Below are 13,288 nucleotides of genomic sequence, written 5' to 3'. Positions count from 1 at the left end.
TTGTAACATCAACAACAGAAAGAGATAAATCATGGAAATCATGCGAATCCAGATCAATGCATGGAGCAACCAACATGTTAAAATTATTATCATCATCATGCAACACAATATCATCTATAACATCATGCGCCTCAATCAAACACAAGGACAGATATTCCTTAGGGAATTTCATGGCATCATATATGTTAAAATAAATAACTTCCCCATAAAATTCTATAGATAGACAGCCCTTGTCTATATTTATTTTTGTCTTGGCAGTTTTCATGAAGGGCCTACCTAACAAAATTGTAAAAGATGAAGGTGTAGAAATTTCATCCATTTTTAACATATAGAAATCGACTGGGAAAATCAAGTCCTTAACTTGCAACAGTACATCCTCAACAATCTCTAAGGGTTGGATATAAGATCTATCAACTAGTTGGATGCATACAACAATTTTTTTTGTAAATCATTCAACTTTAAATCCTCATAAACATGATAGGGCATGACATTAATAGAGGCTCATAGATCTAGCATGGCATGACAGACGACTCTATTACCAATAATGCAAGGCAAAGTGAACATACCTTGATCTCGACATTTTTCAGGTAAATTATGTTTCAGGAGAGTCGATACATTCTTACTTACCACTACCTTTTCTTTATCCTTATTTGTTCTCTTTTTGGTGTATAGCTCCTTGCGGAATTTAGCATACTTGGGGATTTGTTGTATTGTGTTCAAGAGAAGAATGTCTATCTGAACCTTTTTGAACATCTCGATCAACTTCTCGTCCCTATGTTCTTGTTTTGGTCTTGCTAGCCTACTAGGAAACGGAGCTTTAGGAATATAAGGTTCAACAGAAGGTCAAGGAAGAGTACTTACCTTGGGGGTAGATGGTTATGCTTCAGATTTACCCTCATTGTTCTCAGCTTCTTTGTTGGACTTACCAGATGGAGATAGGTTGTCTGATGGAAGCTCTTTACCACTTCTTCACGTGATGGCACTAACATTGGCATGGTTTGGTTGGGCAAGCAACTTCGTTGAACCCTTGTTCTCTATTCGACTCACTGCAGTAACTAACTGTGTGACGTGAGTCCCTAGATTAGCCATGCTCGCCTTGCTGATAAGCCTTTGTGTCTTAGGATAGCTAGAAAAAGTACTTTCACAGCTGCTGAATTTCCTGTTGAAATTTTAAGGGAATTATCAGCCAAAGTTTTGACAATGTCTTCTAAAGACATACCTGAGGAAGATGACGACAGTCGATTGGAATGATTAAAATTGTCATGCCCTTGTCCTTGGCCTCGATCTCCCCATTTGAGATTAGGGTGATCACGCCAGCCTGGATTGTATACTGGGCCATGAGGGTCATACTTCCTCTGGTAACCCCCAACTGCGTTGACTTGTGCTTGAGGACATGCTTCAGAGGTGTGTCCTAATATTCTGCAGGGTCCACAAGCCTTGACTTGATCGACTTCTCCTTGGGCCTACTGTGTCACAAGGGAAATTAAGTTAGTAATTTAAGCTTTTAATTCTTTAACTTCAAAATTACTAGTTGAATTAGATTCAGTGGTCCTGGTGCCAAAATTCTGGTTATTCTCAACCATGCGTGATATCAATTCTTGGGCCTCCCTTGGTGTCTTGTCAGGAAGAGCACCTCCAGTTGCCGAGTCAATTGAGTTCCTATCATTGGTAAGAAAATCACTATAGAAGTATTGAATTAGTAATTGGTCAGAGATTAGGTGATGGGGGAAACTAGCACATAAGTGTTTATAATGTTCCCAATACTCAGACAAAGACTCACCCACAAACTGTTTTATACTATAAATATCTTTCCTTATAGAATGGGCTCTAAAAGCCAGAAATCTTTTTCACGAACTTTTTTTTAAGCTCATTCCATGTAGTGATTGACACTGAAGCCAAGTAGTACAGACAATCCTCGACGTCATCCTGTAGTGAAAAAAGAAATGCCCTAAGGTTTAATTGATCTTCTGTGACTCCGTGGGGTCTCATACCTACACAAACCATATGGGAGTCTTTGATGTGTTTGTGGGACTTCTCCCCTGCATGCCCTTTGAAGGTTTTCAATAGATTGATCAACCTTGGTTTGAGTTCGAACAACACCGTGGTAGGTGGAAATACGATGCATAGGGGTTGCTGGTCCATGTCAGGTTCTGCCAGCTCCCTTACGATGTTCTCACGAACTGCCTCTCCCATTGTTGTGTTGTCAACAACTTCTGGATTTTCTTCTTCTGGAATTTATTCTCTGTGTCTCCTTTTGATTCTCCTCTCCTCTTGGTCAATATCTACAAGAAAAACGAAATCTGCACTCCCAGATGAGCGGGTCATAAACCAAAGGGAACTAAAACACTTTTTTTTAATTATTATTATTAAAAAGAATCCAAAAAATTTCCTAGGTTGATTGCCAAGTCTCCTCGGAAACGGCGCCAATTTTGTTTAGACTCTGGGACTAGCGTTGTGGTAACTGCCTCGGCCCGAGCAAAGATAATTTATTTTCACCGATTCAAGACTTGTACCATAAAGCAGTAAAGTGGTAAGATCGGGGTCGAATCCACAGAGAAGCTGTTGAATCAACTTAGGGCAATTTATGAATTCCACTTAAAAAAGGGTTTTGATGATTTTTGTTTTTGTTTTATAAAATAAATTGACAAACGAACAGAGAAAATGGGAGTTAGCACAGAAAAAGGTTGAATCAAATTGAGGGAATATCTTGGGATTAGTTTGTATGATTTTTATTTTCTATCATTAGGTATTAATTAATTTCTCTAATTATGTGAACCCCTCAACCTATTAGAAATTCTAATAGCCCAATTAGCCAATTTTGATAAAAATCCAAACCAGCACTAATTCAGTTTAAAACTTTTCTTTCTCAACGATATACAAGTTAAAACTAAAAAGCAATGAGAAAGGGTTCAATTGTTGAGACATACTACAAGTCAGACAGCCACATCTTATAGAATGATTTATTTGGGAAGGATTATACTAGAGCATACATGAATTTGGCTAGAAATAGTCTAGACCCTAAATATGTGATCTTAATACATGCAACTTAATCAATCAATAATGCATAGGATAGAATGATTTTGCATACAAGAAATTCAACAAATTAATTTGTCAGAATATTCATCAAAATTCTATTAATAATAAAACAAATCCACCCAAAGGGTTCACAACAATTGAATAAATTAGCCTAGTAAACCTTCAAGAATTAAGACATACAAACTATCCCAAGAAAAATTACCTAGCCTCTAAAAGGCATATTGGAATTACAATGATCAAAAGAGAATCGAGGCTGACTATGGCGAAAATTGCTCAACAATTTGACTTCCATGGCTCCTAAAACCATACTAAACTCTCAAATTTCACTCTATTCGGAGGTATATTGCAGTAGGAATGAGATCTTTTGAAAGTTGACCCCGAGCACCTTATTTATAGGTTTCGCATAGCGTTGCAACGGTGAGATGCACATTGGAGAGCGTCAAGGAGGCATTGCAATGATGTCTCCAATGCTTGGTTGTGCCATGCGTAGCACAAAATTGCGTCAATCATTGTAGCATTGCAACGCTTGGAAGGACGTTGCAACGCTGAGTGTGATATACTTTAGTGTTGAAGTTCAAGTGTTGGGATACATTGGAACACTGGCGATGATCCAACTCTGGAGCATCGTGACGCTTGGGGCAGCATCAACGCTGCCCTGTACTTGATGCTACTGCTTTATAGTGTCGAATAAGCATTGGACTTAGGCTTATGAAGAGCATTGCAACAGTAGAATAGGACAAAATTGTTCTTTTTCATCTCAGCTCGATTTGGTGCGTTTGACTCCCAATTTTTCCTTCATTTTTACTTGATTCTTCATCCTTACAACGTACTTGCTTCACCGAGTTAATTCTTCTACAAAATAAGACAAATAAAGCACAAAAATTACCCAAATATAGGAAAGTTAAGGCCATAAACATAGCTTTTTTTTAGAGCTAACAGACGTCCCCACTCTTCATGTCACCACATGAATGAATCAGGATCACTTCGTTTGTAGCACTTTACTACTACTTGTAACAACTATAGAGTGTTACCAGAACAACCTTATTCTTATACTATAGATCATTTTGACTATTTACTCGTACTTGATCCACTTTTATATCTCCACATAAAGTTCAAGTACTCATGTAATAGTCATGGATGTTTTAGTTTATTGGATTTATTTCTAAAACAAAATAAGTAATTCATATATTCAATAAAAACTTTATCGATTTACAAAATGAGTTTATTGTTTACACACCATGAGTTTTAGGACATAAAACCCAACAAACTCCCACTTGGACTAAAACTCTAGTGGTAACATACATATGAATACATTGAGTTTTTAAGTTCTATGGAGAAATACAATGAACTAGGGCATCACATACCCATGGTTTGCCTTTAGGTGTCATATACCCATCCCTAGGTATCACATACTCATAAGTTTTTCTTTCACTTGCCCTAGGTTATACAACCCGTAGTCCAAATCTCACTAGGTGATCCTCAAACACTTTAGCCGAGAGGATCGATGTAAACATATTAGTATACAGCAACATTTTAGTATACAACGGACTTCGATTCAAAACAATATAGGGAATGCACCTTATTTACAAAACTTCTTGTTTCCACTAAACTCAAATAATGGCTAGGCTGTCATACATTCCTCCCACTACATCGAGGTACCCTCAACTCGTTGACTAAGATGCACTGACTTGTCCAAACAACTTTTGTTACAGTGTCAGCTTTAATCAATAACTCTTTATTGATATACACTTTGTTTTTTATGGAAACTAAATAATACATGATGATCTCGTATACTTTTCTAGAAAAAAATTTAGCATTTGTCAACACAAACACTTTATTTTCTATTTCTTGAAAAGTATACTACTTTTGGTTTGCCTATAGATAGGCATGCCATCTGAACGACATTCCAATACTTAAGGTGTTGACACTAACATATATGTCGATCACCTTTTACATATCATAAACAACTTTTATGAGCTATTCATATCTCAAATGGAGTTTTAGAAACACCTTAAAATGGAATGACGTTCAAAACGATTAAGGAAACTATATGTAGAGAATTGTCACCAGATTTCATGTTGAATCAAAATAGCCCTGGAAATATTTGATTCTCTGTACTCTCTACTTCGATCTAATCGAAGTTGCTTATTTTACCTAACAAGTTTTATACACCTTGAACCTTTCAAGTGTTCTAAACTTACAACTTAGGTAAATACAACTGTACTTTAGAATAACTACTGAAATATTCATACCCTTCCTTGTTTTAACATTCACCATACCATAAAGATTTGAATGTATAAGCTTTTAAGGGTTCTTTTGGTTCTTTTAATTATCTTATCTTCAAGATAAGACATATATAAAGTTAAAATATTTTTCTATTAACTTATTTAGATGACCACTTTTAACCTTCTTAATCTCATTAAGACATGATGTGAGAATAATCTTAATTACCAAAGATACAGACTACATCTTTTGCCTTATTATTTTTCAGCCGTTTTAAATATCTAAATATTTGACATGGCCTTGAACGTTGGTTGGTTTTAATAGAAGTTTCTTTATATTAGAAAAAAGATAAAATGTAACTTTTGCTAATGAACATTTCATTCATAACAAAGGATTATATACAACATGTCCTTTACAAAAGATAAAACAACTTTTGTTACAATAATAAAAGTAACCAGATTCATCTTTTGTCAGCAACTCCAAAATCTCCCACTGGTCTTTCTGAGATATTCTCCCATGTTTACAACTTGGAGCATTATCTCATTGCAAGCAATCCTCAGGAACTAGTTTCCTTGTTTTAATTTCTCCATTTTTCTCTCTGCAAGGTATATGGGCAGTTTCTCTTCTAGTGCCTATCGTCGCTGCAGTAGAAACATTTTCCTTTGTCTGCAGCTTTAGCCTTGCCTTTGAGGCCTGTAGAAGTTTTCTTTTTCCCTTTCCCCTTGTTCTTCTTTATGGGAATACTCTTATTCTTAGAAGAAGAAGCAACATCACGCTTTTTAGAGGATGATCTTCTATTCTCAGTTGCGGAAACATTTACCTCCGTTTCTTATCCTTTTGTTTTCAAAATGGATTGAAAGCCTATAGCTCATGGAGAAGTATGTGATACCTCCGTTTCTTATCATTGAGAAGTGTAGTCAGGTTGTATTCTCATTGAGAAGGGTTGTTCATTAATGCATTAGTGCGAAATTGTAAGAAGCTCTTTGGAAGAGACTCTAGAATAAAATCGACTTGGTGATGACATGTAGAAATACATGTCATCTTAAGCCTTTTACTTAGAATTATGAAGGTTGTTAGGTAGAATATGCGTTGATTATGACAAGAATTCACGAGATTATGAGTTTGAGTTAATCAGCATAACGAATCTCAGCTAACCCGTTACTTTGTGTTAATTATGCATTCAATGTTCTATTTTTGTAGCTAATGCAGGAAATGAACGCAAACGCGGGAACCGGACCACCACATTGACGACCGCATCCGGAGAAACACTCCATCGCAAAGGCAAATGCATCGATCAACGCATGGATGTTGCGGTAATCACCCATATTCGTCCATCGCATGGGAGTTGCGCTCGTCGGGCGATTGCGGTCATCATGTAGAGTTGTTGTATTAAGCGTATGTGGCCATTGAATGATTGCGGCTATGCGACAACGCAAACTAATGGGATCAATGTAAGGTAGGTGGAATGAACGCATCAACGCATCTACCTCGAGATAATCCAAAAGATGATGTTGACATTTCACCTACCTCGCCGTTGGTGGCAGAGGTTCAGAAAAGGACTAACGCACCAAACGTCAGACTCAGAGCAGTCCAATTAATGCTGTCGGAGATCCAAGCTCTATAAATAGAAGCCGATGGGCAGAAATTCAAGTTATCCATGGTTTTCGCCTGAGGTTCGCCTAGGGCGGATCCTTGTGATCCAGAAAAACGCATGAGAAAATGGCTGAGAATTCTTCACCTCCTTTACCCATTCCGAGTGATGACTGGAGCCTTCGACCGGAGCTAGATGTCGAGAGAGTCAGCTCCTCCGCCCATCCATGGCACCATCGACAGCCTTGACGCACATCCGCTGGGAGCAAATCTTTGCTTCCAGCCGGTCATTTCCTTTTCCTTTCTTTTCTCATATTGTATTATATGATATTTTGGAATTAAGCAATTAATACAATTTGTTTTCAATGCATTTCTCTGTTCCTTCGACTCCATCTCCATCTTCTTTGCTTAGCATCTTTACTTTCAATGCAACACTTAGTGGGATTGCATGGGTATCGCATACTTAGTCATGTGGATTAGGGATGTGAAGCATGTAGCAACCCACCGAGAGGTGTGGGTTGTGCGAGTGTGTGAGTAATCTTATTTGCTTAGTGTGAAGTTGCTGCAGCACCTATCTATAGGCTAACGCATTGCTTGTCTAAGTGTAAAGTCGGCAACAATCAACTGCTCGGGAGGGTAAGTGGTTGGACGCATTAAGTAATGCATGCATTGTTAACTAGAGATAGGAGTAATCTTGTGTCAACCAAGTTCATGCGTTTGTCTTGTTTTATGTTGTGCCCAAAACCCCTTTAAAGCTACTCGAGAGAGAGTCTAAAGAAAGAACCTAATGACTCGAGAGAGCTAGGTTAGAATCTAGACTCGAGAGAGCAAGACTTAGAGATAAGCTCTGTTTGTCAACACTGCATCGCATGCACCTTGAATAGGTATGATATTATGTGGTCGCCTTATTTGTGTATGTGTCACTCTGTCATTGCATAAATGAGAATAGAGGCTTATGTGTAGGTCCTATAGACTTATCGCATATATCGCATGCGTTCTAGCAATAGAAGCTGTAGCATTTGTACCGAGAGGTAGTTTACTATTATATGTGTGTTGCATGATCGCATTGGTTTGCGTTAACTAAGATTGTCCTTGCGGTCACTCTTAAGGGTTGCAATTAAATCATCTTCGCATTTTATCTATTTTTCCATACATTTATTTCAAGTCAAGGTTTGTTGCATCTCTACCTTTCACGCATATTCTCATTGCATTGTCTGTTAGATAGGAGTAGGAATAGGACTAATTTAGCAACATCCCCTCCATTCTTTTATTTAAACCGCCACATGCATATCACCGCAAACATATAGCTACAAGTCCCTGTGTTCGACTTCGGATTATCCGAGAAACTTGCGTTGGAATTATACTTGGTTCCAGCACAAGAAAACTTGTGGCAGGACACATGATCATCGCATACATTCATTAACGCAATATCACACCAACACGTGACCATCGACGCATGACTATCAACGCATATCTTAAGAACATGCATCACATAACGCGTCAACGGGATTTTGGTTGTCGAGTAAAATTGACTTCCAAATTCCCCCCACCACTTGGCTTCTCTCATCTACGACAACTCCGTTTACCTCTGCCACATTGAAATGGACCATCATGTCCAGGACATGTTCTCTAACAAAGGCCCCTTCTTTCATTCGAAAGTTGTAAACATATTTGATACTATCATGCCTCAGAGAGAAGAATGGTTATCCAAACATCCTACATAGAGATTGTTAGAATATACTCACATGCAATGGAAGAAAACATAATCAATGAGTACTCTAATTACATTTAATTTAAGTTCTAAAAGCATGCTTAAATAGAAACTTCAGAAGAGGGTTTCTAAACTACATACCTTTGATGAATTCTTCCAATTTCAAGCTATTCTTCACGTGATTCCAGTACCAATTCAATAGTGAACTATCAAGAGATCTTCTCTACTATTCTCAGCCTTGAATTTGAGTGGTAGAACTCTAAATTGGAGTGAATTTGTGAAAAGAAAAAGTGGGGTTTTGTCAAGAAGAACACAATAAGAAGAATTTTTCCAACTCTAGAAATTCTAAATATCTCTACAAATTGAAGAGGTTTTATATTTAATTTACATGCAAGCACTGAAGTTCAATAACATTGACACTTCAATCACCTGAAATTCAGTGGGCAAGGTGTGTAATTGAAGAGGAAACACCTCTTATTTCACTAAAGTGGGGTGTTTCAACTTTCTTTTCAAATTTCCATTTTCTTTTGCATTTGTTCTTAATTTCAATTAATTTAAAATTAATAAAATATAAATAAAAAATATAAATTATTAAACATATTTAATTAATTAAATAATAATTTAATATCAAATATTAAATTAATCACACACCTAATTTTAAACATAAATCCTATTCATATAATTAATATTTAAATCAATATTTAAATATTATAAACTCTCCAATTTTGAATAATTTCAATAAATTAAACATTAATTAATTATATCATATATAATTATATAAACCCTAATTTGAATTTTGAACAATTCAAATTCAAACCCTTTTTTCAATTTGAAATTCAATTTTAACACTTCAAATTGATATCATTCTAAATTCACTCAATTTATTAATTCAAGGTGTTCATGTTTCACGAGCTAGTAGAGGGACTTTATGGATCTATAGATCATGAGCTCCAACGATTTAGATTAATTGGCTAAAACTTTGTAGACCAAATTAATTAGTATTCGTTAACTATCAAGTCACACCACATAGCTCGATAGTTGCACTCTCCTCACTGTAGATATATTTGTGTCCACTTGATTGAACCATAATCAGTAAGTCGACCCTTCACAGGACGTTCGTAATAACGAATGGGTCTATTGGTTATTTTACCCCTGATATGATATCTTGCTCCTTAAGTTCAACTGATCCTCTAAAGAACAATTGGTTTGTGATCCAATCACTAAACTGGATCCCTCTCGGGCCAATGAGAGGATGGGATCCCTTGAGACCTGGATTCAGTACTTAAGAGAACAACTTTCTTCTATCCCTAAATCCTGTAGGACTAAATTCCTTATTGCACCCAATGTCCCCAGCTATCTTCTCGGGCTTACTCCTGAAATGGGAGGCTTATTGAGCCGACACTGTTGAGCTAACCGTCACCTATGCAAATCTAAGGATAATCCTAAATAAGCAGAAGTTCATAGTTAGCTCAGGATTAAGATTGAGTTACCTAGGTCATCTAAGCGAAATAGTCCGTCTTAGAAAATAAACATCGTTATAAACTAAGAGTGACTTATTTCTGTTGGGACTGGTGTCCTAATTCTCTCGGAGTCTCGTTGTTTTGTTAAGATACACATTATTTAATGAATAAAATAAGTGTGATTTAATTCTAGCATTTACTCATATCCAATAAAAAAAGCTCCTTGGTTATCTTATGTGAACTTAAGCATGCATATGTGATATACAAGTGGATCATACCTTAAGTGATAACCTAAATAGTTCTATAGTATAAGGATTAAGGTGGGATACCTGATCCTTGTAACATGACGGATACGGACCGCTTTGTAGAAGTTTGCAAGTGTTGTTAACTACTACAGATGGTAGATCCTGACTATTCATGTGGAGACGTGCGAGCAGGGGTGTCCTATACAAGGAGTTTATATAAGACCTGGACCATGAGATGACTAGACTCTGTATATAACTCTGTTGATACTAGAGACTTACATCTCACCTAAACGACCATAGGTGACACGACCTCAATCCTGAGTGTTTTGGAAACTTCTGCCTTTGAGGGTGGTTCTTTGATTAGTATGGGTGAGAGTGGCCAGATTGCCAACTCAACATGCCTACCTTTTTGGGGACTTGTGTGATATAGGAGCTGGGAACTCAATCCACAAGATGGAATTCACTCCTTTCCCGAAGTAGGGATAAGTAGAAAGATTGCTCCCTTAAGGGCTTATTCCGGGGCTTGAACTTAGTGGCCACAGCTTCTCTTTGGAAGAGAGGACTCAGTCATAATAGGACTATGAATTCTGTTCATTAGAAGGATTAGTAGTACTTAAGGAGACAGATGTAACTACAGGTGCATAACGGTTATTGGTCCAGCTCTACTTATGAGCGATCTGTGAAGGGTTGTCGCACTGCTGATTGGCTAACATGGACACATAATATATCTATGGTAAGGAGAGTTTAGCTGTCGGTCATTAGTGGAGTGCCTAATAGTTAACGGATGGTGGATCTCGTGAATAAAGAGTTTAGTCAGTTATTCACGTGCCGTTAAAGCTTCGAGCTATAGGTCCATGAGGTCCCCTTGGTAGCTCAATGGATTAAGTTAGTTCTTGATGTTGATTTGAAATGTTCAAATTGACAAGAGGTATTTTGATTATATATGATATAATCGGTATGATGTATGAAATACATCTAGTGGAGAATTGATGTAAATGAGATTTACATTAAGTACCATGGAATAGAAAAAGAAATATGGTTTATATGTTTCATGAGATGAAATATTAAAACTATAGGTTATAAATATAGTATGATAAGTTGGTTATCATTTATATTTCTAATAATATTAATTATTGGATAATTAATTCTTTTTCTTTAATAACTAAGTGAGTGGGTGGTTATTGGATTCATGGTAACCGTGAGTTTAAAAGGAAAATGGTTTTCCTATTTTCAAAAAGGGAGTTTTACAAACGATTGAAAAATTTTTGAGTTTTCTCTCCGCGCAAAAGAAATTCACTTAGTCGTCAAGTAAATATGGATTTACTAAATGACAGTTGGCGAGCTAAACGATCGTGCAATATTTACTAAACGATCGCATAGTTTTTCTAGACGATCACTTGCCCTAAGTAAACGATTGTGTAAAGTCTGTAGGCGACAGACCGAGCTAAACGAACACAAACTTTTACTAGACGATCGCTTAGCTTTATCTAAATGATTGGGCATCTTCCATTTGCCCAGTCGTGTACGCGATTGGTTTTTCCTTCTTCATCTGCCTCATTCCAAGTTCGAACAGAGCCCACCCTCTAGATTCTCACACCGAGAATGCCAAGGTCGCCATGTTGGTTGTGTCAGACTCAACTCGACACCGTTGAGGTTTTCTGGAGGTCGTTCGTGGTGCTGTGGAGGTCGTTCGTGTTGCTGGGGAGTTCGTGGCCGAGGCGTTCGTTGAGGACGAGCACGGTGTTTGTGCTGCGGTGTTGCGGTCGTGTAGATCGAGCAAATTCGAGATTTTTGATTGTTCGAGCGGTCGTGCAACGGAGGGTGGAGACACATATGCAAATGTTCGTAGGTTATCCCCTTTGTGCATTTATAGTTTTTCATGTTGTAATTTCTGTATGATTTGTATTACCACTTGTTTGAAGTCGACCGTAAATGTATTGTTCATTCATGATTGTAATTTGGAATTATCGTTCTTCCACTGCTCATGGAAATCTCGAATTCGATTTCTTTCAATTTGTATCAAAGCCAGGTTCTCTGATATTCTAAATTACAGATCTGAATTGAATGCATTTTACAGTCGCTGTGGGTTTTTGCATTTATGGTTAACCGTTTTCTACGTTTGTGGATGAATTGATGAACGCTTCGGGTTTAAATTACTTTTTTATTAAAGCTTTAGTTATTACAAAGTGTTAATTGTAAGGGCCCTTGTGTTTTTGGGCGAAATTAACATCGCATTCGAGTTTGTAATTAAAAAAGTTTTAGTTCATCGAGTCGTTCGTGATGAAACTTTGGCGCATGGCAATGCAATTCTCAATGAAGAAGAAGACCAAGCATTGGTCAGATCATGTAGCCTCAAGTAAACGGCCGTTGGGATTTAACTAAGCGATCGTTTAGATCTTTTGTCTAGACGATCGTGTAGTATTTTCTAATCAACCGTTTAGCTACTGCTAACCACTGGGGTAAATTGTTTACCATATTACGTGGCATTGGTTGCGCGACCACGTAGGCGCTGTTGGTAGATGATCGTAGTGGGAGCATGCGATGCCCAATCGTTTAGCTAATGATTCGCGTATGCTCATCGTTTAATAGAAGGCATGTGCTAGACTACATGCGATCGCACGTATGCGATACGGAGATGCTAGCTAAGCGATTGTTTAGGCGATGGTGCTTTGCAGCATCCTAGTCATTTAGGCGATGGTGCTTTGTAGCATCCTAGTCGTTTAGACGATCATGGAAGACTGGCGTTGTGCGGAGCGCGCTAAATGATCGAGTACTTCAAGCTTCACCATTTAGTAAAGGTACACGACCGTGTAGTAATAGCTAAACGATCGTTTGAATTTTTCTATATGATCTTATAGTAAATGCTAAATGATCGTTTAGCTCTGGAAGCGAGGGTAAGCAATAGAGCAAAGTGTTTGCTTTTCCGTGTAGATGATCGTGGAGTGTTTAGTGCACGATGGTTGGTTGGAGAAGCGATGCTTTGCTCGAGGAGTTCAAGACCCGGTTCGCCTGTTTGAATCGGA

The sequence above is a fragment of the Benincasa hispida genome, chromosome 1, assembly GCF_009727055.1.
Source record: "Benincasa hispida cultivar B227 chromosome 1, ASM972705v1, whole genome shotgun sequence".
NCBI lineage: Eukaryota > Viridiplantae > Streptophyta > Magnoliopsida > Cucurbitales > Cucurbitaceae > Benincasa > Benincasa hispida.
This window is presented reverse-complemented; position numbering follows the sequence as displayed.